We start from the raw sequence: 24,872 nt of genomic DNA on the forward strand, positions 1-24,872 counted from the left end.
GTGCATTTTTTTTTTTTTTTAAAAACCCACTGTTTGTGTAACGTACAAAATCCATAAAAATGGGTACTGTAAAAATAGTTCCTTAATAATACTTCATGCTAACCAGCTGATTATAGACTGAATGCTTAGTTAAGTAAGGAAAAGAAATAAATAGATTTCCTTTTTAGTTGAGCTTTTTAAATTACACACACACAGACACACACAGACACACACATATAAAAGCTCTTACAATGATTCAGATGTGACTTTTCCTATTCATGGTTATTTTTGAACAAACTTGGTTTCATGAATTATTCCTTTTTCATGCAAACTGTGGCTGCATGTGTGGTATGTGAACTTCAGGGTGGCCTTATAGCTTACTGCCCAGTTCTCAACAAGTAATGTCATAGTACTTTTTTTAGTTGGTTTGGCTGTCTACTAAATATAATGGTTGATAAAATGCTATCTGTAAAAACCAAATTTCCCTTTTCTTCTCTTTGAATTTCTAAGCTAACTTGTTGGTATCATCAACCTACAGTCTATGTGACTATTATTGAAAAATTCTATGTGGTATATAGTATTACGATTAAAAAAAGAAGCTTTTGCTCTATGTTCTTTTATTTTATCCCTTTGGGGAATGCTTACACTCTTTCTGACATCATAGGTTTACTGTCAAATGCAGAATGCCATCAAAAATTGAGATTGAAGGGAGTCCACTCTTGTGGTTTTCTGCCAACTTGAGAAATTATATTTGATAAATATTTTCTTTTAATGACCAAATTCTTAGCTAAAACCCTGATAATTCATAAGCATTAGCTTTGATAGGAGGAACAAAAGTACATTGTCATTACACATTTTAACGTCTTATCTGAGGTCATATATTATGTTTCATGAGTTTCTTTATAATTTAGAAAACTTAAAATATATACTCGTCTCTTTACCAGTAGTGCATTTTTGGATTTTTACAAGACTTTTCTCCTATTCTTCATGCACATTTCTTTTTTTCAAACACTAAAATCTTTTTCGTAAGAGAACGTATTTTTTTTAAACCAATTCAAAAAATCAAAGATGTTTCTCCTTCATTATCATAAACATTGTGATATATGTAGCGTGTTGTACTCACATGTCCAAATTGCAAAATCAGGAAAATAATAAATTAGGCATCCCAAAGCATTATTTATCACTAATTCTTGGGCCTTAGGGTTTTATAAATACTTTCAGAATTTTTTTTTTTTTTTGCGGTACGCGGGCCTCTCACTGCCGTGGCCTCTCCCGTTGCGGAGCACAGGCTCCGGACGCACAGACTCAGCGGCCATGGCTCATGGGCCCAGCCGCTCCGAGGCATGTGGGATCTTCCCGGACCGGGGCACGAACCCGTGTCCCCTGCATCGGCAGGCGGACTCTCAACCACTGCGCCACCAGGGAAGCCTTTTCAGAATTTTTAACGTGTTTTTATTTAATAAATATTCATGAAAGTCATGAATGTACTTTGCTGGCTACTGTGACAGATACACAGATAAATACACCATATCAACCTTACTGTCAAGGAATTTGCAATCTAGGAGAAGAAAAAAGGCAAATGTACAGTAAATAAAAAGTAAGATGCAATAAGTTTCATACTAAAGTTCAGGAAATATAGGGGACTCCCATTCCTGGCAGTTTCATCAGATGGAGATCCTGGAACCTTTGACTGCAAATAATCTAACAATGCTGGACAAAATATTAATGGCAAAATCACATTTTCCAATGAATGGGTGAGAATCTTCGTTTAAGATTGTCCTAGTTATATGAAGCTCCCAGGGGCTTGACACAAGTAAATGAAAATCCTTCCTGAAGCAATACTCTTTCAACTCAGATCTCAAAGAAGTGCTCAACTATGAATTCAAAATAAAAACTTAAATTAAAATGAAACACACATGAAGTAGAGTTACCATGAGAGAAAGTATGTCAATAGAAACTTTAACCAGACTACCAAAGACTTTAGATGTTAGAATCACTAGGTAGAAAATATGAAATAAATATTTTAGACATTGCTGTTTTTAAGTAGGTATAATCATTTTGGAAAAATATTCATGAGAAGTGGAACACGTGCATGCCCCACAACCCAGAAATCCTAGTCCTGACTACGAACATGTGCCCTGGGTGACACACACAGGAACATGTACAGCATGGCTTTTTCTTAACAACAAAAAAATGGAAACCATTCTAACATCCATCAGCAGGAGAATACTGTGTGGCAGTGAAAATGAATGGATTACAAAGACACACATCCATATGAATAAACCTTAAAATCATAATACTAAGTTAAAAATACAGTTCGCAAAGGACTGCAGTCAGTGTTGCCACAATTAGTATAACTTTGCAAAACCAGACACTATTTCATTATACATGCACATATGGTAAAACTATAAAAGAGAACAGGAAGTTATTGGAAAATAATTCAGGGTAGTGGTTTCCTTTGGGAGAGAATACCTAGGGAGTCTCAACGGTATTAGTAGTGTTGGATTTTTCTAGTTGTTTAGTGGATTAATGGACATTTGTTCTATTAATATGCTTCATAAATTATATGTTCCATATAATTCTTTTTGTGTTTTATGAAAAACTTCATAATTAAACTCTTAATATGGTAAAGTAGGAAAAGCAGAGTTCAAAAGAAGCAGAGGGGCTTCCCTGGTGGCGCAGTGGTTGAGAGCCCGCCTGCCGATGCAGGGGACACGAGTTCATGCCCCGGTCCAGGAAGATCCCACATGCCGCGGAGAGGCTGGGCCCGTGAGCCATGGCCACTGAGCCTGCGCATCCGGAGCCTGTGCTCCGCAACGGGAGAGGCCACGGCAGTGAGAGGCCCGCGTACCGCAAAAAAAAAAAAAAAAAGAAGCAGAGGAAGAGGTGTCATATCTGGTAGATTGAGGAGAGTGTCATGAATGAGGTACCTTCAGGAGGGAAAACCTAGGACTGGTTTTGTGAGCAGCAAATGATCTGATTTAACAAGTGGACAGAGTATATTAGGGAGAGTGGTGTAATTATAAATGAAAAAGAAAACCCCAAAATTGGACTTACTGAAGTGGAGAGAGCCACATAAGGCTTTGGCAGTGGAGTGTTACAGTAGGATATGGGATGGATTGGAGGAGGGAGACCCTGTAGGTGAAGCTACTAATTTGAAGGGCATGGCAATTAGAGAAACAGAGCTAGAGTGGATCAAAGGAGAGTTAGGTGCCAGAGACTACTCTCAAAGAGAGAATCTTTGAGATTCTTGATGTTGATTGAATGCGATGGATGCAGTGAAAGAGGCATCAAAGTAACTGGAGTTTTTTTTTTTTAACTTTTAATTTTATATTGGAGTATAGTTGATTAACAGTGTTGTGTTAGTTTCAGGTGTCCAGCAAAGTGATTCAGTTATACATATACATGTATCTATTCTTTTTCAAATTCTTTTCCCATTTAGGTTGTTACATAATATTGAGCAGAGGTCCCTGTATTATACAGTAGGTCCTTGTTTTGAGTCTCCTGGACTTGTAATTACAGGGCCAATAAGAGATTATAAGAATGTCATGCATGGAACATTGGACATGTTCCATGGGGTTGATTTTGACTCGTATGTTGGCATAGAGGTGTTTGTAGGCAAGACAGTCAGTTGGATATATGGGCCTGGAGCTTGAGAGGGAAGTTGAGACTCTGGGCTTGTCTTCGGAATTTATGGTGTCTTTCACAGAGTGAATGATCCCGCTGAGGAAGCCAGATCTGCTTGCACGTCATCTCCTCAAGGAGGTCTCTCCTAACCACCCTACCTAAAATTTTAACTTCTCTTACTCTGGTTTGTGTTTCTTCTTGGCACTTGTTTTATTCTGTACTTTTTTATTATTGTCTCTCTTCAGCACGGCATAAACTCTATGACAGCAGAGATTTTGACTGTTATTTTCCCCCATTTCTGTCTCCCCAGCAGCTAGAAGAGTGTCTAGCAAAGAGAACATTTGTGGAGTGAATGAATGAATGAGAAGGTAAAAACCTTAGAGGGTGTCTGCCCTCAGGGTGGGTGGAAAGAGTATCCTGTGAGGAGACAGGAACGAGGGAGAAAAGATGCGACCGAGGAGGACACTCATCTGGAAGCCAAAGACAGAAGGAATTTTTTGAGATAACCAAGGAGTTTCCATGTGTTTAGAGATATAAAGGAATATCAAGAAAAACCTTTTAGGTCTAGGCATTTGGAGGGTATGAATCAACTTTCAAGCATGTTCAGTGGCAGGGTAAGAAAAGAACTTCACTCAGCAGCTGGAAAGAAGTAGGACCAGAAATGATAGTCTTTCAGCCTTGGTGACAAGCTAGGTGGGTTAGACTTCCATAGATGACTGGCATCGACAACTTTGCATGTAAACTATGCACCAGTAGCACACAAACTTACTGAAGAATAATACTTTGCCTTTCATCTTTTTTCTTCTTTAACAGGCGTATATCTCATGGAGGGTCACCAAGTTGCAAAATCAATCATATTTTTTTTTCCCATGTGACATAAGATACATATATAGAATCCCAGAATATTTTTAAGTGTATAGAGATTTTACAAATCAGAATAAACTTGAGTGAGTGGAATGGGGACAAAAGGAAAGATAGCAAGTGACTACAAGGTTGACAATCATTTTAGAAATGTGTGTGGTTTTCTAAGGCCTTTAGGAATGTTCTTTAGGAAGCTAATGGCAGAATTGAATGCTTTTTGCTTGTCTCTTTTTGGGGAGTTGTTGTGCTGAACTCTGAAATACCTCTTACAGTGACATCCTTTTTTTTTTTTTTTAATAGAGGCTTAAGAAATAATCATATATCTCGTTTAAAACAAGGTGCAGAAAGCTTGTGCTGTAAGCTAGGAGGTTGGAGAATAGGAAGAGTGATTGGTTAGATTATACTCAGTGGAATTGTTGAAAGTGGTAAGAATCTGAGATATTGTTTTCTTTCTTTGGCCAAAATGAATGGTTAAAACTCCCATTTATTGACCCGGGTAATCATCATTTGAAAACAAATAGTTCATCTGCTTGTTAAATTGAATAACTCCCAAATTTGTTTTTTACAGTGCGTGTTGAGTGTCATAAAGAGAATCATCACAATTTCCAAGAAACCCAGAGGTTACATTCTGTGAAGTGGCCTATGCCTTGTTCTTAAAGGAGAGTCTTGAGATAAAGCTGGGTCATCCTGTCCTAGGGAGCTCAATCATTTTTCTCTTCTTCCTCTCCTCTTACAAATAAGAAAAAAAGAAAAACTTGTGATTGTATTAAATTACTAACAGAATTGATCAGCAGCAGATTAACAAAATGGACTTACCAGAATAAGTGGAAGTGGGTAGCCGGCAATAGAAGTGTGACTTTGTAGGGCTTTGTGCATTCACAGCCCACGCTGGTTTTCTCCCTCTGGCCTAGGTTTCCTGTTTACATAAGACCTCTAGTCTTCTCTTAGAGCCTGGAAATCCCATATATTTTGGATACTTGCAACTTTTGAAATAGCAGGGGATGACTGTGTCAACAACAGCAAATGTGTTCTTACTCAAGCCTTTTGGGAAACAAAGAAAAGACCATTTAAATTAGCTACCAAATTTTGATAACTGGAAATAATTTGGTAATATTATTTGGTTGGAAAGCAAATAATAAGCACAGTACTAAAAACGGAAAAACAAAACAAAACAACTCTGTAAGCAGTGTCACGTTACTTTAAAAAAACCCATAGTTTTGTTGCTGGTCTATTTGATTTCAAAGGTGGCCAGATTTAGGGCCTGTGGACTTGATTATAAAGGTTGGTGCCATCACAGAATTAGGAGCTGCTGAGCTACTCACAATATGTACTTTATTTTGAATTTTATGTTAAAAGATGTTTATGAAGTATTAGGATTTAATTAAAACCACTCAGAATTTGTTTCATCCCATGCTGGAAAAAAAAAAAAGAAAAAAAAAGAAAAAGAAAGATCTTTGTTTCCATATCAGAATTCTTTGTTTTTCCTCCAAAGGGTACTGATTAGGTGATCAAAAAGGGTTTTTGTCTGTTCCTTGCGCGGTGAGCACATGGAGAAAAATCACTAATATTAGTTACAGTAAACTCAGAGCACATAATTATAATGTTGCAAGAAGGAAAGGAAGATTAAATCATATGAAGCTGAAGGCTGAGTTGTACATATACTGACTGATTAGTTTGAATCGGGCTTAAGTTACATTTGGTGCATGTGGGTAAAATAAAGAAATCCATAATTGTTATAATAGATTTTAGAATTGTTTTTATGGTTGTGAAGTTGCTTCCCCTCATTGTAACCTAATTTTTTAAAAGCCATCAGATATTTGAGAGTAACCATGACTTTTGAGCCTGTGAGAACCACATATTCATGAGGGAAGACTAGAGTGCATGTAAACAACATTATTCTGAACCTTCTGTGAATGTGGTAAAACCCAGTCCATTCATTAGCATTAATCGTGGGCAGCTCACGCTGAGGGCTTCTCACATGGACCATCTGAGGCTCAACGACACTGATGATTTTCTGGTATTTACCTAATTTCTGGGTTGATTTTCAGTTTCAGATTGGGTAAGCTCAGAGTATCTTCTCTGTTTATTTGTTTTAAGTAGCAGATTTTTATTTATTTAAAACACTTAAATCAAGTAGCAGGCTTCATTATTTGAATTTGTGATTAGGAATTCTGTAATTGTATTTGGGGGGTAAATTTGGAATGGGTTTGCTGTTAGTCTGTGTGTGCATTTTAGAGGGTTTTTTTTTTAAAGGTCAGAAACAATCCTGCCTGTCTTCCTTCCCTTCTTTTCTTTTTTTTTTTCCTGTAAAATATAATGCTCTGAAGAGCTCCTTGTTGTATTCTGTAACTATTTAGATACAAAGATGCAAAACAAATGGCCATTTTATAAAAATAGAAACCTGTATTTAAAGAATCTGAACCAAATACCAAATGACTGATAACCAATAAAAATAATGTAGGTTGAAATTAACTCCCTTTGGTTGAATGATTTTGAAGCAATAGCTTTTTTTTTTTTTTGGCATTACGCGGGCCTCTCACTGTTGTGGCCTCTCCTGTTGCGGAGCACAGGCTCTGGATGCGCAGGCTCAGCGGCCGTGGCTCATGGGCCTAGCTGCTCTGCGGCATGTGGGATCCTCCCGGACCAGGGCACGAACCCACATCCCCTGCATCGGCAGGCGGACTCTCAACCACTGCGCCACTAGGGAAGCCCGAAGCAATAGCTTTTTAAACAAAAATGTTTGGGAGTGATTAGCCTTTGATTTTTTTAAAAAAAAATCCTTTTTAAGATGACTGGAGAAATTTTAATAGACTAAGTGATGGTACTTATTATTCATAAATGTTGTTTATAAATATTAAAACTATAAACATTAGTCTTATTAATTAGAATTATTATTAATAGTTTTAGATATGATAATTATTTTTATTATTTTATTTTTTTATTGAAGTATAGTTGATTACCATGTTGTGTTAGTTTCTGGTGTGCAGCAAAGTGATTCATATATATATATGTATATATATTGTTTTTCATATTTTTTCCATTATGGTTCCTTATGGGATATTGAATATAGTTCCCTGTGCTACAGTAGGACCTTGTTGCTTATCTTTTTTATATATAGTAGTTTATATCTGCTAATCCCAAACTCCTAATTTATCCCTCCCTCACCCCCTTTCCCTCTTTGGTATTGGTACGATTTATATAGGAGAATGTTTTGCCTATGTTCTCTTCTAGGAGTTTTATAGTTTCATGTCTTACATTTAAGTCTTTAAGTCATTTTGAGTTTATTTTTGTGTATGGTGTGAGGGTGTGTTCTAACTTCATTGATTTACGTGCATCTGTCCAGCTTTCCCAGCACCCCTTGCTGAAGAGACTGTCTTTTCTCCATTGTATATTCTTGCCTCCTTTGTCATAGATTAATTGACTGTAGGTGTGTGGGTTTATTTCTGGGCTCTCTCCAATACCACGCTGTTTTGATTACAATAGCTTTGTAATAATGTCTGAAATCGGGGAGGGTTATGCCTCCAGCTCTGTTCTTTTTCCTCAAGATTGCTTTGACAATCCTGGGTCTTTTATGGTTCCATATAAATGGATTGCTTTGGCAATCCTGGGTCTTTTATGGTTCCATATAAATTTTAGGATTATTCTAGTTCTGTGAAAAAACACATGATAATATTATTGTGGCTATGTAAGAAGATGTCCTTGTTCTTAGGCAGTATCTTCTGAAGTATTTAAGATGAAGGGTTGTAATGTTTGACATATACAGATGGCTCAGAAAAAAGTATTTATGACTGTAGTGCTTTTGCACTGAAGGCTGATGGTGACTCTGGGGTAATTGACTTTCTTTGTAGGAAAGCTTATGATAAAAGTAGCAAATCTTTGAGACTTAAGTTATAACAAAACTGTTTACTATTTAACAAAGCTGAGGGAACAGAACTGGTTTGTAAACGCTGAGAAATTAATTAAAATTATAACATAGTTCATTAAATGAATGAAAACACATTTAAGGAGAAATCTACAGAAAATAAATGTGTTTAACTTTTAGATGTGCATTTATTTGATAGGAGGATTAAATTTTAATAGGGAAGCACATAAGTATAAATATATGACTAGTAGGTTAATATTTTATTTCTGGATCTATGAGAAGCCCTTATTACTTCCACTTCTCAGCTTACGCATCCAATCTAAAATCCATTATATTGTCACATTTAAAAATATTCTTAAGGTAGGCAATAGAGAATATAAACTGTCAGGGGTAACATTTCATTAATCACCTCTACATGCTAACTTTTGCACCCTATCAGAGTACACACACAGAGTGGCACACACTGTGGGCTGGCTTGTCCTGTAGTCATTCTCAACTTCCTTTGCCCTTCCATGCCTCTACTACATAGACTGTAAAAACTATTTACATTTTAAAACTCCCTTGCAGCTAGGAGCAGCCATACAATATGGGTCAAACTAACAAGACACAAGTGTCTGTTTGAGGGTTTCTGGGAGAGCCTTTTGTCTTCTTGATGAAAAGGACTGACATCACCTCTTTTCCCTTCTTCCTGTCCTGAATGTAAATGTGATGCCTGGAGTAAGAGCAACCATCTTGTGGCCAGGAGGAGACAGATAGGAGAATCATAGAAATCATGGCCTTGACACTGTAAACCTGCTGCTGCAAATGCAAAAGCCACTTTCCTCCAGACTACTTGTTCAGTGGGAAAAGTAAACCCCAAGTTGTTTAAGTTACAGCAGGTCTGGGTTTCTGTTAGTTGTGGCTGAATACACTCTGTGAAATGGAGAGTGTGTTGAAAATCTGGCCACTCATTTATTTTACGTGTGTGTGTGTGTTTGTGTACAGCTACATACATATATACATCCTTACATACTTAAATGAGGGGGATGCTCTTGTTTGAATACCTATTTGGTCACCTTATCCATTGTCTGTTCTTGCTAATAGAATCATGAATTTGCTTAAATATTGGATGGCTGTGCGCTTCATGGTCCCCACCATGAGGTTGGTAGGGGATGGTGGGGTAATTGTTATATTCTAGCCACTACCTTATGTGAACACAGCTGTTGTGTTAGACTATTAAGCTTAGAGTTAATTATTCTGGCAGCCAAGTGCATCAACCTCTGTGGTTAGTTAATAGAGATCTGTATGACCTGGTGGTATGTTTGTCCTTCCATAAGGTTTATGCTGTATTATCCCACCAGTCTGTTATTTATTTGGTGCAAAGGTAATATGTTCACAGGGTACAAATTCAAAAGATACAAAAGGATAAGCGGGGAGAAGTCCCTCCCACACTTTGTCCTTCAGCCAACCTAGCTCCTCTTTGTAGAGGCAACCAAGGTACTTATGTATCCAACCAGGGAAATCCCATGCATTTAGGTGTAGACTGGTGTGAGTGTTCTTTTCTTGCCTTTTACACAAATGGTAGCAACCTCTATACCAATCCTTCACTTTCCTTTTTTCACTAATTATATCTAGGCAGTCCTCTCTGAATCAGTGCATAAGAGTTTCTTTATTCTTCTTAACAGCTGCATAGTATCCATTGTATATGGATATGTCATAATTTTATTATCTAGTCACCTTTTAGTGGACGTTTAGGTTGTTTCAGTCTTTTGCTATTGCAAACAGATGCCACAGCAAGTGACCATGTATACGTCAATTTATCCAGGTCATTTAAAATTTGAAATGATATGTATATTGTTACTTTAGAAAATTATTTCGATTCTTAAAGATCAGCAGAGTGAGGAGGTATGACTAGAACAGGGTTGGGGGTAGAATGAGGCAAGCTGTTTTTGAAGGAACATGATGGGCCTGTTAGTCGTCCCCGGAAGGTGGGGCACAGGAGAGCCTGTCCTTGCTGTCTGGGAAGATTGCAATCTGAGGCCTTTTCTGGTGCTTATCATAGTAACAGATGTTTTAAAGATTTGTATAGGTTTGGATGATTTTTCTATTTCTTATTTTCTTTTCCTTTTATAACAGTTGCATTTGTTCACTAATTATAATAATCCTACATACTTATATAGCACTTTATACTTTTCAAAGACTTTTCAAATACCCTGCTTCAATCCATCTTTTAAAACTTAAAGCTAATGTTGGATAAGTTATCTTCTTTTTGTACACGATTGGAAAACTCAGAACCAAAGGTCATGTGTCAACCTGCTGACCTGCATCTAGTCAGAGAGCTAAGCCTGCAACCCACATCTCTTAATTTCCTGGGGTAGGCACACACAAAAATGATGTGTGTGTGTGTGTGTGTATGTGTGTGTGCTCATGCACATGCATGTACACACTTCAACACTCCCCTCCCCGTGTCTTCTGATGTCAGAGCCCTTTTTTACTGGGAGGAACCATTCATACCCCATTTGGGTGGGGCTGACCCATCTCTCCTGCCACGGGGTGAGCCTGTAACCCAGTTTAAGCAGATCAGAATAGTAATCCTTCTGGCTCTAGTGGTTGGTTCAAGGATGAGCCCAATACCCAAGTCAGGCCGATGAGAATCCTGCTTTGGGCTTTTCTGCCACAGCTCTGTGGAGGAACCATCTCTTTCTGCTTAGGTTGCAAATGATAGGATGAGCAGTGTGGCTCCAACCATGTCTGAAGCTAGATAAAATCTCCAGAATTCCAAGTTATTTGAGGCTGGGAAATGATCTTTTTGGGATAGGAGCAAGGCTTGTCTCATTCACATGTCGTCTACTTTGGATGGAATCGCATTTTGTGGGAGGAATTTACTCTGAGGGGAGCGGCATGAGAGGAAGGCTACCGAAGTGGGGGTCAGGGTCGGTTCAAGTCTCTATTCTCTTTTAGGGTCTTGGATAATTCATTTTCTCTCTTTAAAAGCTACTTATAGTGGCTTAACCAAAGATTTATCTTCTCTCTTTAAAAGCCTTCCTTTAAAAGCCACTTATCATGGCTTATCCGGAGATTAATTTTTCCTCTCATCGTAAGACATCCAGAGGGCCTGCCCCACTGTGTCTTCCACGTTCCTGTCCCCTTTCCTCTCCTCCTGCTCTGCTGCCATTAGGGTGTGGCTCTCACCATTCCCTGGGATCACATTTGCATTTTAAATAGGAAGAGGGGAAATGGGTAAAGAGCAAAAGGAGTGTGTCACCTGCGAATTAAAGGGCTTTTCCTAAAAGGCCCTCCACTCAACTTCTCTTTGTGTCTTCTTGGCTGGAACTGTGTCCTGTGGTCACTTCTAGCTACAGAGAGACTGAGAAATTTCTGAGCTGGACCCATCACTGTCCCCTCAGTAAAATTGGACTTGTTTTAGTTAGAAAGGAGAGAATGGATACTAGGTATACATCTACTGTCTGCCACAGGGGTTGGATTAGATGATCCTTGGTCTAGATGGTCCTTTCTAGCTCTAGAAGTTATGAAGTCTGTTTAATAAATTCTGGGAGAATTGGTGGTTAAGGCTTTAATGCTCAGTGCAGCAGATCTAAAAATCTACATCAGGGTTTGGCAGACTGTGGTCCACAGGTCAAATCCTGCTAGCCACATGTAGAAAGAAAATTTTATTAAAACACAGCCCCACTGATTGGTTTACATACTATCTATGGCTGCTTTTACATTACAGCAGCAAAGTTGAGAATATTTACTGTCTGGCCTTTTACAGAAAAAGTTTGCCAATCCCTGGCCTAGATGATCCGGAAGAGCCCTTCCATCTTGGTAGTTGCAAAAACATGCATTTATTTATTCATTCAGTAAGTATTTGAGCATACACTACATTTTAGGCATTAGACCAGGCCTGGGGGCTATAGAGATGAATAAAGCAAAGTCCATATTCTCATGGAATTTACATTTTATCAAGTCAGGCAGATAATAAATACGTAGTAAAACTCACAGTCTATGGTATAGTAATAAGAGCTACAGAGGAAATGAAGTAAGAAAGATGGATAGTAAGTGCAGGAGAGGAACTTGAGGTTTTTAAAGAGACATTTGAACAAAAATCCAAAGGTGAGGAACAGAGCCACTTGGCACATGAAGGGAAGAACATTCCAGAATAGCAGGTGCAAAGGAGGTTGCAATGTGTCTGGAGAGGTTGAGAATATCAGGGTGGCCTGAGCAGAGTGAGCAAGGGGGAGAAGGGTTGGGGATGAGCTCAAAGAGGTGGCTCGGACCATCATGTCGGGACTTATAAGCCATTGTAAGATGGGAGCCATAGGAAGTGTTGAGAAGGAGAACAGCATGACCTGACTTACATTTTAACACGGCCATTCTAGCTACAGTGCTGTCAGTAGACTATGGGGGTCCAGAGTGGAACCTGGGAGACCAGTCAGATGCTATGAGGCTATATTGAGCAAGAGACTATAGTAGCTTAGACTAGAGTGATGCTGGTTGAAGTGAAAGAATTGGTTGAATTCTGGTAGGTTTTACAGGTAGAGCTAACATGATTTGCGAATCAGTTGATATAGGGTGAGGGATAAAGAGAGTCAAAGATGACTTGGTTTTTGGCCTGGGGAGCTGAAGGAATGGAGTTCCTTTTTACTGATGTGGGGAAGCCTCCAGGAAGTTGAAGTCTTGGGGCAAAGGTCAGGAGTTTCAGGTGATGCTTTTTGAATCGCAAGTGGAAGTGTTGATTAGGCAATTGCATATTCAAGTCTCCAGTTCCGGGGAAGGCTGGGCTCAAATAAATGTGAGAATCAAGAGGGTACAGATGATATTTTAAGGTGATGGATTACATGAGGTCGTCAGAGGAGTGAATGTAAATAAAAGAAGATGTTGAATGGCTCTGGCATATTTCAGAATTAAGGTCAAGGAGATGAGGAGGAACCAGCAGTGAGACTGAGGAGGAGCAGCCGGTACTCTTCCTGGAGAAAGTCTAGAGTTTGTGAAGTCCTAGAAGTCAAGTAAAGTAAGTGTTTCCAGCAGCAAAGAGTGGTCAGCAGGTTAAATGCTGCTGACAAGTAGTAAGATGAGGCCCTGGGGATAAATCTTTGGCTTTAGCACCCTATGTAGGTTGTGGGTGACCTCGCAGAGAGGGTTTGGGTGCAGTGATGGGGATAAAAATCCCAGTTTGAGTGGGTAAGGAAAGAGAATGAGAGGAGAGAAATAGGAAACAGTGAGCACAGACGAATCTTTCAAGGAATTTTTCCTTTCTTAAAAGGAAGAAGAGAATGAAGTAACAGCTGGAGAGGGAAGTGGGTTTTGTTTTGTCTATGTAGGAGACAAATGATATGTTTTTCTGTATAGGAGAAATTAAGAGCAAGTCATCTAGGAGAACGATCCAGGAGAGAGACAAAAGAATGCTGTGTGTGTTTGGGGAGGGAGAAGGTGGGGGGTGAATCACCGTTGTGAGGTCCTGGGGTGAGTGAGAAGGGATGGACCTAGTGAATGGGCAGAGCCGATGACCTTGAACAGTTTTATCTGTAGTAACCAGAGGAAGTCCCTGTGCCCGAATCAAGGGGTCGTGGGAGCTTGCTGAGGTTCTCTCTGGTTGCTTCCATGTTTCTCAGGGAACTAGGAAGCAAGGTCAGCTGCAGAGTTAGGATGGAGGAGGAGATATTGGAAATTGGAGGAGAAATGAGAAAGTATAGATCGGTACTTGGGAAATGTATGATGAGTACTGGGCAGCATTAAAGGCCCAAATTGAGGTTAGTGCTCCTGAATTTAAAGAGAGTGCTTAGCATGGTACCGCTGTTCTTCAGCCAAATTCAGCTTATGGATGCAGGCATGGGGTAGGGTTTAATTATGGTTGGAGTTTTGCCAGGGGAGTATAATGGGCAAGAGTAGGCCACGATAGCTGATTCTGCAGGGAGTTAATGATCATGACGGACCATGGATGTTAGTCCGCTTAAGGACCAAAGTGAAGATTTGAGGCTGTGAGGGACAGGTTGAAAGATGGTTGGAGTCTGGGTACTAGAGGATGTGCACTGAAAAGTCAGGGGTAGTGGTTAGTGAGATGCTTGCTTGGCAATCACAAGGACTAGGGTACGATAGCGGGAGTGAGTGGCTGACATTGAGTAAAGGACAAGATTATTGGGAGAGAAAAGGTCGAGGAATTGAGAGGTCAGAGAGTTGGAAGCATACCCTCCACACCATGAAACCACTGGGAATTAGGGCAGGACGGATGTCAGAGAAACATTGATCCAGGGGCATAAATCTTTGAGGAGTGATGGGGAGTGACCTCTGGGGGCCAGTAGTTGAACTGCCACACGGACGAGTCTGATGACAGGAAACTCAGATCCAGTTAAGGGTCTGTGGGCAGCCCTGAGGAAGAAGGAATACACTCCCCTACTCCAGGCACAACATGACATTTTATTGTTTCCACAAAACTCATTTACGTTAGCATCCCTTTCAAACCTTGTACACCCCAATAAGTGTGGAAATGCCAGCTGTTTGTCACAATTAAAACAGAAAGAAAAATGCACTGTCCTCTGAACCCACACGCACTAACACTGTATGTTGGCAAGTCAACCTGCACATCCTCAGATCTGCTGATTTTTGTTGAGCTGTGGCATTAACTGACAAGGACATGAAACAGCCACAGGGCTCAGGGGTCCTGGGCCGGAGTCCAGCTGGATGGGTACAGCGAGTGAGTGGTTCTTCTCTTCTTTAGCCCAGAAATTGATGCATAAACTTAAGTATGAAAATGAAAAATCTGAATCACTAGCGCTGCCCCCTTTCCTTCAGGGTGTTCATTATCAAAACAGCATTGTTCACTCGGCTGTCTGCACAGATCTTGCTCTGTTGAAAATGGCTCTAAAATAGGTGTGCTGTTTTGAAACGTCTTGGATTGTCAGCCCTTTGGTTGCTCACTATGATTAAGGTTTTTTGCCACCACTGACCGGGCTGTCTTTAGTTGTGTGTCTTGGTGGAGATGCATAATTGAAAATGTACAAACGAAAACAGGCCTCTAGCCTCTCTTCAAATTTAGAATTTTGTATGAGTCTCACAGCGGTACTTCACTCGATTTCCATGTTGTTGGACAATTTTGTGGGTAGAGGATCTTTTTTGCTGTTTAGTAATTCTCTCCTTCTGGGAAACAGGTCCAAAATAGACCTTGCTTATATGGAATTTACCCAGTTCTTAGAGTGACATTTTCGTGTTTTATCTCAGCTTATTAACATAAGCTTTATGAAATTGTGAGTGTGTGTCTATCTGTGTCTCTGGATAAACTTGCTAATCTGTAGGTGGAGTTCCCAATATTCGTAAGAAAAAAATCTCAGCTTTAAAAAAAAAAAAAAAAAAATCTCAGCTTTATCCCAGAGTATTACTGGCTACTTATGAAGTTTTGATACTTTCAAATATTCATCTGTGTATATTTATACAGAAAAATTATATAAAACCATTTTTTTCATTTAATTTTAGATTAATTAAACCCTTCAAGTAGATCTGTAGTATGGTTTTCTGTTTTTTTTTCTTACAAAAATTCTATTAAAAAGTTGTTTTTGAACACAAAGCGTTTTTTATTGATTGATATTTTCCTAAAGCCATCCTATTATATATATACACCATTCTGTTTTTCAAATTTTATTTATCTGGATGATGGGGTTTCTCGATGTAGATAACTCATAGAACTCCATTTTCAATTTTTATCCCTCTTCTCCTATGTTAAGGACAAAAATATAAGTTTTCCTTGTGGGTTATATTGCTCATTTCTTTCTACTAAGTACCTACTTTTGTTTTGGGCCCTTTTCTCATTACAAAGCTTTTAAATTTTATTTTATCTTATTTTATTTTATTTTATTAAAAATTTTTTTCTTAGAGTTACTTAGGTTTGGTGGTTTCCTGCCATCCTTCTATAAATTAAAACAAAGGTGACTGACAAATTAATTTGGTCTTTCAATGCCATTGATGTCATATGAATTCTAGTAGAGATACTTTTACAAATATAAATTAAGGAAAGGAGTTAAATTTTTTGTTACCTTTGCTTTCTTTCTAGCTGTTCTGTAATGATAAGATTTCACTCTCCAAAAAAATGTTTTAAAAGATTAAAAAATTTACGGCTCTCATTTTTGCCTATTGGCCGGTCTTTAAGACATTTATGGTTTACTTCAGCAGTTCCTTTTTACATTTTATTTATTAGACCTCTAGTAAAAGGTTACCCACAGCCCAAGGCTTCTAGGCAGGTGTAGACTGTAAAAATCCACAATTAAATCATACAGGGCAGCTAAAACTCCACACTGAAGGTGAAAAAAAAAGTTCAGGGCTTTATTTAGTAAAGAAGGACATGCTGAAAAATAGATCTTGCCCAGCTGCTAAGGTTAACAAACTAGAGCTGTGCTGAGTGGGGCCCGGGAGAGAGTCCAGAGATGAGCAAGGCCGTGATGGAAAGGAAAGGACTCAGAGCCTTGGACCAGGGAAGGAATTTCACAGGAAGCGGTGGACGGCGCTGCACCCAGGATTCTCTGACAGGTGTCCTCGGGGCACTGCCATTGATCTTACATCATGACGAGGGGACATGTAAATAACCTGATTGAACTGACACGTTGAGGTCAGGGACCCCTTGCATGTGTTCCAGTGTGGTGCCTGGGCCTCCTTGTGGGGAACAGTGAGCCGGGTGCTCTCCTGGCAGAGCACCTGCCTTGCGTACCCAGAGCAGTTTCCTCTTGTCCCGCTTCTCCTCTAAGCAGCACCTGCGGCAGCGTGTGCTCAGCCTGATGGGGAGGGTCCGGGCCATTCAGCCGCCTCTCTGGGCCCAGGGGAAGGGAGGCCATCCAGGGGCACAGGTAATCTCTCCACGCACATGGAGGAACTCTCATCTGGGCCACACCAGCCTTCTCCGCAAGCTTCCTGTCTCTTCTCTTCTCCTGACACCACCCCCAAGCCTGTCTGTTCTCCACAAGGCAGCCCGTTCCAGTTTCTTATCTAGCCCTTTGACTGTCCTCCACTGTAAAGAGGATAAAATGCAGACATGACCTCATGGCCTCTGTGATGTGATTCCTGCTTGTCCCCTCAACTTCATGCCTGGTCACTCTCCTCCCTTGCTTGTTATGCTGGCCTCCTTGGTCTTCTTTTTGTTTTTCTAAATTCCCAGGTTCTTTCATACCCCAGGACCTTGGCACACGATGTTTCCTCAGTCTCGAATATTCCTCTTTCCACTCTTTACCTGGTTCCTTTCTCATCATCTTTTAGTCTAAATTAAAATGCCACCTGCTCAGAAAGGCCTGTCAACAGTGGGTTCTGCTCGTCCTCATTAGTCTCCATCTCATCCCCTCCAGTGTTTCCTCTGCGGCACCGTCACAACTGTAATATCGTGTGTATATTTACTTGTTTAGCCATCACCCTCCTCAGCATGTAGTCTCGCTGTGAGCTAGGACCAAGTGAGTCTTGTTTACCAGTGTAATCCCAGCACCCAGAATAGGGTCGAGCATATAATGCCTCGGTATGCAATAAATCCTTGTAGACAAATGAAGGAAAAGTAACAGTGATATCCACACACTCTTATAGATGATAGGTCATCTTTTGGTTGTCCCCCGTCCTTTTTCAGTATAGCCTTTTTTATTTTCCTTAACCCAATTCCTGCGTGCAACACTCCCAGCAGGAAGGGAAGGCTTACTCAGCTCTCGCTGTGGGAGCTCTGGGTAGAGCTGGGCTTGCTTGACTTTTTGAAACACATAAAAATATTGTTGGGGCTCATCCTTCTTTTTTGCTACACGACCCCACAGATCTTTCTCTTCCTCTGCTGTTCCCATTTCAGCAAGTTGACCAGTTCTGGACACTGTGGTTCCTTCACACCCCCCCGCCCCCCGCCTCCTGATCTTTTCAGTTTAGTAAGTTTGCCCTGTTTCTCCCACCACATAGTCCCCTAGACACTGTGCACCATTGTCCCTTGGATCTCCAGGCTCTGCTCCTGTCCTTCCTCTTTGCTCCTCTTATTAACCTCAACTTCTTGATTTGGCAAAACTGCCCTCTGTGTCCAGACCCAGTGGTCTCTTTCCCCCGGGTTGCCTGTGCTGGGGCAGCATCCCTCCACACACTCATGACCAAGCAGCCCTTCAGCCTTTCTCTAGGCCTTAGAACATCTAGCAGATATTAACCTGCTGTATTCTGAATATTCTGTATTCTTCTTTCTGACCTTTCTCAGGGTTCATCTTGTCCAAATAGTGAAGAGCTATGACCACTCATTCTAGTGCTTGCTTGGTGCCATGATATTGATCCAAGTTCGACCCATTGTCCAAGGGCAGATTTTTTCCCCTTTCCTCCACCCTGAGGCCCTTTTCTAATAAAGTGAGTGTGCCTTTATCAAGTCCTAAACTATTTAACACAAGGCCCAATTTAACTATTGGGCTATTCATTCATTCATCTAAAAAGTATTTATTGATCACCTGTTATATGTCAGGCGCTATTCTAGGTCATGGGTGGTGAACAAGATGTTCTAGTTGCCATTGCATTCTAGTGGACACATGTACATATTTATAGTACGTGTATAGTATAAGTATTTGTATATATGAGTCTGTATGTATAAAATGTAATATATACACTGTTCTCTAGCTCTTATCTAAGTAAATTGTGTCTCACCAACAGGGTTGTAAGTTTTTCAGAAACAAATTTATTTTTTACTATTTTGTGTACCACACTGCTTGGGAGAATGCTGTGTACAGAGTAGGTATTTAGTATGGTCAATAACGTCACAAAAAATGGAATGCATAGACAAATACATTCAAGTGAGATACAAAACCTCACATACTATTGCCTTGATACAATTACAGTCTAGCCTTCTGTGTAAATGCCCTCCTGTTACAGGTTCAAGATACAGTAGCTCAGTATATATGGATACATGACAACTTCATTTATAGTTCACAATGTAAACACTGAAGTGTTTCTAGACCTACAGTTGTAAACTCAAGCACTAATAGACAGTATTGATAACATGCATTTGTAATTATCTAACTGTATACCCTCTCAATACGATAACAAATATAAAAAATATTGAGGCATCCAGAAACTTGATAGGAACTGCAGTATCAGCAGTCACCATTTGCTAAGGGAAAACACCCTCCTGTGTGTCTCCTCTGCTCTCAGTGCTTCACTTCTGCCACTTCTGGTCACCAAATATGTTCGGGGGTTAGTTCCCACATCAAGCAATTCTCTGATTCTCTGGACACCAGCTGAGTGTCCCACAGTTGAACTCAATTTTGACACTCTCTACCTGGAGATAGCATCACATCCCACAGGTTAAGAGTTCAGTCCCACAGGATCGAACCTCTCCCACCCACTCCAGATGCCAATCACAAGTCCAGGCTGTCACCTGTGTTTCTGACCCACAGCTGAAAATTCTGAGGTTCTCACCACTGCCTCCTTGGGATCTCTTAATTTGCTAGAGTGACTCATAGAACTCAGGAAACAGTTTACTTACTAGGTTACTAGATATAGCTTTTGATATAAAAAGATATAACTCATGAATAGCCAGGTGGAAGAGATGCATAGGGCAAGGTATGTGGAGCTTCCGTGTCTTCTCTGGGCTCATTGCTCTCCTGGTAACTCCATGTGTTTGCCAAACTGGAAGCTCTCCAAACACCATCCTTTTGGGTTTTTATGGAGGCTTCATTACATAAGCAGGATTGATTAAATCATTGCTGATTGGTGATTAATTCAACCTCTAACTCTCCTCCCTGCCCTGACGTGGAAGGTGTGGGGCTGAAAGTTTCAACCCTCTAATCACATGGTTTGTTCCCTGGCAAACAGCTCTCATCCTTAGGTTACCTAGGGGTTTTACAAGAGTCACCACATTAACATAAACTCTGGTGTGGTTGAAAGGGGCTTATTATGAATAACCAAAAACGTTCGTATCACTTTTACTGCTCTGGAACTATTTCAGGAACTGGGAACAAAAGTAAATATTGAAACAGAAGATGCACCTATAGCTCTTACATAGGAAATCACAAGGGTTTTAGGAATTGTGCGCCAGGAGACCTGAATCAAGATCAAAATATATATTTCTTATTATATCAAAATATCACAGCATTCTATCAGGACAGATACTGTATGAAGTCATTCTACCACAGTAAGCTAGATAGATTTATTTACTTAAAGGTAAAGTTTACAAGAGCACAGCAAAGTAGTTGCTACATTAAACTGACTCTAAGTTTGAATTAAAAGCATGATGGGAAGCCTCAATATCATGTGCTTCTGCACAGTCAGTGAGCAGGATCTGACCTTACATAGTAAAAGTGAACAAAGTTTGTTTATAGGGAAAAATGGCATATATGAGGAAACAACTCCGAGAAGGAAAAACTCACAAGGAACAGCAATAGATGAGTGTATAATGTTGTAAAGGTCTGTTGTCCTTTCATGGTCTTTGTGCAGTAATGGGTGGAGATAGACCCCTGCACTCCCAAGTGCTTATCTGCACTATGCTTATCTGCATTATTTGATCACATCTTTGTTTACCAAGTCAAATGGAGATACTCAGAAAACTATAAGACACTGATGAAAGAAATTGAAGATAGCACAAACAGATGGAAAGATATACTGTGTTCATGGACTGGAAGAATTAATATTCTTAAAATGAACGTACTACCCAAAGCAATCTACAGATTCAGTGCAATCTCTATCAAAATACCAATGGTATTTTTCACAGAACAAGAACAAATAATTTTAAAATTTGTATGGAAACACAATAGACCCCGAATAGCCAAAACAATCTTGAGAAAGAAGAACAGAGCTGGAGGTATCATGGTCCCTGACTTCAGACTATACTACAAAGCTATAGTAATCAAAACAGCATGGTGCTGGCACAAAAATAGACACATGGATCAGTGAAACAGAATAGAAAGCCTAGAAATAAATCCACACACTTATGGTCTATGACAAGGGAGGCAGGAATATACAGGGGAGGAAAGACAGTCCCTTCAATAAGCGGTGCTGGGAAAACGGAACAGCTACATGTAAAAGAAGGAAATTAGGACATTTTCTAACACCATATACAAAAATAAACTCAAAATGAATTAAAGACCTAAATATGAGACCAGAAACCATAAAACTCTTAGAAGAACACATAGGTGGTACACTCTTTGACATAAACTGTAGCAATATTTTTTTTGATCTGTCTTCTAAGGCAAAGGAAACAAAAGCAAAAATAAACAAATGGGACCTAATTAAACTTAAAAGCTTCTGCACAGCAAAGGAAACCATCGACAAAACACAAAGGCAACCTACTGAATGGGGGAAAATATTTGCAAATGATATGACCGATAAGGAGTTAATATCCAAAATATGTAAGCAGCTCATACAATTCAACATCAAAACAAGCAACCCAATTAAAAAATGGGCAGAAGACCTGAAAAGACATTTTTCCAAAGAAGACATACAAATGGCCAACAGGCACATGAAAAGATGCTCAACATTGTTAGTCACCAGAGAAAGGCAAATCAAAACCACAGTGAGATATTACCATACACCTGCCAGAGTAACTATCAAAAAAGATCAGAGGACTTCCCTGGTGGCACAGTGGTTAAGAATCCTCCTGCCAATGCAGGGGACACGGGTTCAAGCCCTGGTCTGGGAAGATCCCACATGCCGCGGAGCAACTAACCCTGTGTGCCACAACTACAGAGCCCGTGCCTGCACGTGCCCTAGAGCCCATGCTCCACAACAAGAGAAGCCACCGCAATGAGAAGCCTGCACACCACAACAAAGAGTACCCCCTGCTCACCACTACTAGAGAAAGCCCATGCACAGCAACAAAGACCAACGCAGCCAAAAATAAAATAAATAAATGTATAAAAAAAAAAAGGTCACAAATAACACATGATGAGTATGTGGAGAAAAGGGGACCCTTGTACACTGCTGGTGGGAGTGTAAATTGGTGTAGCCACGGTGGAAAACAGAGGTTTCTCAAAAAACTAAACATAGAATTACCATATGATCCAGCAGTTCCACTCCTGGGTATATACTGAAGAAAACGAAAACAATAATTCAAAAAAATATATGCAATGTTCATAGCATTATTTACAATAGCCAAGATATGGAAGCAACCTAACTGTCCATCCACAGATAAATGGATAAAGAAGATGTGATACCACACACACACACACACACACACACACACACACACACACACACACACTGAAATACTACTCAACCATCAAAGAGAATGAAATTTTTCTATTTGTAACAGCATGAATGGACTTGGAGGGTATTATGCTTAGTGAAATAAGTCAGAAAGAGAAAGACAAATACTGTATGATATCACTTACATGTGGAATCTGAAAAATAAACTAGTGAATATAACAACAACAAAAAAAAACGGACTCACAGATATGGAGAACAAACTAGTGGTTACCAGTGGGAGTGGGGATGGGGGAGGGTAAGATAGGGGTAAGGGATTAAGATGTACAAAATACTGTGTGTAAAATGAAACGTACAGCATAGGGAATACAGCCAATATTTTATAATAACTATAAATGGAGTATAACCTTTAAAAATTGTGAATCACTATGTGGTACACCTGAAACTTATATAATACTATAAATCAACTATACCTCAAAAAAAAAAAAATACTAGCATTGTCCTCCTGAAGCAAAAGGCCTTGCTCATGAACACTGGTGCCTTGGATTATATTGTAAATACTATATGGTATTTAGCACAAATGGAATCTAGAATTTCATGAGCAATAACTTTACCCAGAAATTTTTTTTTCATGTTTTAAAAACTTTTGTATACTTATGATTGATTAGTGAACTTAAAGATTTGCAAATCCAGAGTATTTTCACTTCCCTCACAGACAACTTGCCATCCAGTCTCATAGAGTTGAGGGGTATTTGTTGTTTTGATTTTGTCTTGTTTCGTGTGAGCAGGCCGAGGGTTGCTGAGAATGATTTTCTTGATTTGAGAATATTATAGATGGTGACTATAGCGTGTAGTAAATCTGATAAGATGGATCAGAAGAATGAGAACTGACCATGGAGAAAAAATAATTTGTTGATTTTTCATACCAAGTTTACATCTCAGAAGACGTTCTGTAAAGATACTTGATCCTTTTAAACTATAGAGAGGTGTGCTTGCAGATTTTGTTTTAGGGGTACCATGTCACATTTCATTGTCTAAAATCCACATGGTCCCAGCATTTGTAGGTGTCAAGAATGTAACTAACTCCATCTGTAGGCTTTCCTGAGAGAAATTTATCAGGACACCCTGACTCTAAGCAAAATCACAATTAATTTTATTAAAGTATGTTCATATGAAAATTCCAGTGAGAGTAGGAGGCAAGAATACTAAACAAGTCTATTTTTAAGGTCATATGAAAAAATCATATGAAAGTAACAAAGAATATTGTGCAAATAATGAACAATGAGAGGAAAATAATGAATAAGCAGAGTCCCAGTCAGGTAGAATATACTATAAAACTATAATAAAGCCAGTTGGTATCTGTATGGGAATAGTTTCATCGGTGGAACAAAGGACAATCTAGGTGTAGATGCACATATATATGAGAATGTAATATGTGATTAAAAATTCATTTCAAGTCAGTGGGTAAGAGATGAATTTTACAACAAATTTATATTGGTCAATAAGGCAGGATCTCCACTGCAGTCCTTACACCAAAATTAATTCCAGATAGACTGAAGTTTTAAATATAAAAGCTGAAATTTTAAAGCACTAACAGAAAACATGGACAACTTATTTTCATAATTTTGGGTTACATAAGGCCTTTCTGAAAAACTCCCAACACAGAAGCCATAAAGGAAAATGACTGATAAATTTGACCACATAAGCATTAAAAACTTCTCTATTACCAAAAAAAAAGTCATAGACAAAATCAAAAGATATATGATAAACCGAGGAAAAATATTTACAATACATATGACCAAGGAATTTAACAAATTAGAAAGAAAAAATCCAAAAACCCAGTAGAGAAATGGGTAAAGGAAATTTGGGGTTTGGGATTCTGTTTGTTTTGTACGACAGAAACCCAGCTATAGGGTCTTAAAAGGGGGCTTCCCTTTTCTCACCTAAGAAGTCTGACAGCCCAGAGGTGGCACAGTGGCCGCACAGTGCACCGGGGGTCTAGACTCTCTTCCTGTTTGGCTGTCTTTATGGGTGGCTTCATTCTTTGTTCCACCTCTAGGCACCACATCCGAGGCAAATGGCAGCAGCCAATAAGATACATGCTAATCAGGTCTGCCCTTTAACAAGCTCTGCTAGCAGCTCTGCCCCTTAGCCTGCCAACTGCAAAGGAGTTTGGGAAGCTGGGCAAACTTCTGTCCCAAACAAAATTAATGTTTGTCTGAAAGGAAGAAAGGGAGAATGGCTAATGGGTAGGCAACCAGTTGTGTGTGTCACAGATCTGAAAGCAACTCATAGATAAGGAGATACAAATGGCTCATAGGCATTGAACATTTTTCATAATTAAATAAATGCAAAACAAGCAACAATCAGATATCATTTTTCATGTATAAGATTAGTAGTAATCAAAGAGTTTGCTGATGCCTAGTTTTGGTAAGGTTATGGGGAAACGGGC

General features: G+C 39.4%; 1 protein-coding gene and 1 pseudogene across 7 annotated transcripts in view; one reads left to right on the forward strand and one right to left on the reverse strand.

Moving 5' to 3' along the window:
• The window catches only part of TASP1 (taspase 1), a 238,846-nt gene that overhangs the window by 153,665 nt on the left and 60,309 nt on the right, over nt 1–24,872 (forward strand). The gene's annotated exons all lie outside the window — the stretch shown is intronic.
• Nucleotides 13,975–18,102, reverse strand: LOC149747451 (uncharacterized; annotated as a pseudogene).

The sequence above is a fragment of the Delphinapterus leucas genome, chromosome 15, assembly GCF_059928025.1.
Source record: "Delphinapterus leucas isolate spDelLeu-1000000601 "Yukka" chromosome 15, BTC_Dleu_Yukka2, whole genome shotgun sequence".
Classification (NCBI taxonomy): Eukaryota; Metazoa; Chordata; class Mammalia; order Artiodactyla; family Monodontidae; genus Delphinapterus; species Delphinapterus leucas.